The 1,502-nt window shown below is 34.3% G+C and overlaps 1 non-coding gene across 1 annotated transcript; it reads right to left on the bottom strand.

Moving 5' to 3' along the window:
• Positions 1–1,098: 1,098 nt before the first annotated feature.
• Positions 1,099–1,202, bottom strand: LOC127742514 (small nucleolar RNA R71). Its single transcript, XR_008003822.1, has one exon. It is a non-coding gene; the product is annotated as a small nucleolar RNA R71 (small nucleolar RNA).
• Positions 1,203–1,502: the final 300 nt, after the last annotated feature.

The raw sequence follows: 1,502 nt of genomic DNA, 5'->3' as shown, positions 1-1,502 counted from the left end.
TTTTAAAAATTAAATCTTTTCCAACCATATCTTTTTAATCATATCTTTTTATCATATCTTTTTCAAAATTTTATCTTTTTCAAAAATTTGATTTCAAAATATCTTATCTAACTTCTTATCTTCTTATCTTTTCAAATTTGATTTTAATATCTTTTTCAACTAACTAGTTAACTTTTTGTTTGTTTCTTATCTTTTTCAAAACCACCTAACTACTTTTCCGTCTCTAATATTCGAAAATACCTCCCTCTTTTTCAAAAAAAATCTTTTTAATTAACTAATTGTTTTAAATTTTAATTTTAATTCTATCTCATCTTTAATTTTTGAAAATCATTAACTCCTTTTCAAAATTAATTTTCGAATTCTCTCTCTCATCTTCTTCTATTTATTTATTTATTTACTAACACTTATCTTCACCTCTCTTCATCTCCAATCACTGCCTCTATCCTCACCCTTGTGATTGGATTCTCCACTCTTATTCCTTTCTTCTTCTACTAATAATAAGGATCCTCTTTACTGTGACATAGAGGATTCCTCTTCTTTTCTTGTTCTCTTCTCTTTCATGTAAGCAGGAACAAGGAAAAAGGCATCTTTCTTGAAGCTGATCCAGAACCTGAAAGGACTCTGAAGAGGAAACTAAGAGAAGCGAAATTACAACAATCCAGAGGCAACCTTTCTGAAATTTTCAAACAAGAGAAGGAGATGGCAGCCAAACCCAACAACAATAATGCAAGGAGGATACTTGGTGATTTCACTAAACCAAAGTCCAAGTTTGATGGAAGAAGCATCTCAATTCCTGCCATTGGAGCAAACAATTTTGAGCTAAAACCTCAATTAGTTGCTTTGATGCAACAGAACTACAAGTTTCATGGACTTCCATCCGAAGATCCTTATCATTTTTTAACTAAGTTCTTGCAAATCTGTGAGACTGTCAAGACAAATAGAGTAGATCCTGAAGTCTACAGGCTCATGCTTTTCCCTTTTGCTGTAAGAGACAGAGCTAGAACACGGTTAGACTCACAACCTAAAGATAGCCTGGACTCCTGGGATAAGATGGTCACGGCCTTCTTGGATAAATTCTTTCCTCCTCAAAATTTGAGCAAGCTTAGAGTGGATGTTCAGACCTTCAAGCAAAAAGATGGTGAATCCCTCTATGAAGCTTGGGAAAGATACAAGCAGATGATCAAAAAGTGTCCTTCTGACATGTTTTCAGAATGGACCATATTAGATATATTCTATTATGGTCTATCTGAGTTTTCCAAAATGTCATTGGACCATTCTGCAGGTGGATCCATTCACTTAAAGAAAACGCCTGCAGAAGCTCAAGAACTTATTGATATGGTTGCAAATAACTAATTCATGTACACTTCTGAGAGGAATTCCGTGAATAATGGGACGCCTCAGAGGAAGGGAGTTCTTGAAATTGATGCTCTAAATGCCATATTGGCTCAGAACAAAGTGTTGACTTAGCAAGTCAACATGATTTCTCAAAGTCTGAATGGATG

Source organism: Arachis duranensis, chromosome 1 (assembly GCF_000817695.3).
Source record: "Arachis duranensis cultivar V14167 chromosome 1, aradu.V14167.gnm2.J7QH, whole genome shotgun sequence".
Lineage (NCBI taxonomy): Eukaryota > Viridiplantae > Streptophyta > Magnoliopsida > Fabales > Fabaceae > Arachis > Arachis duranensis.
The sequence above is the reverse complement of the archived record's forward strand: the minus strand, read 5'-3'. Positions and strand labels throughout refer to the sequence as shown.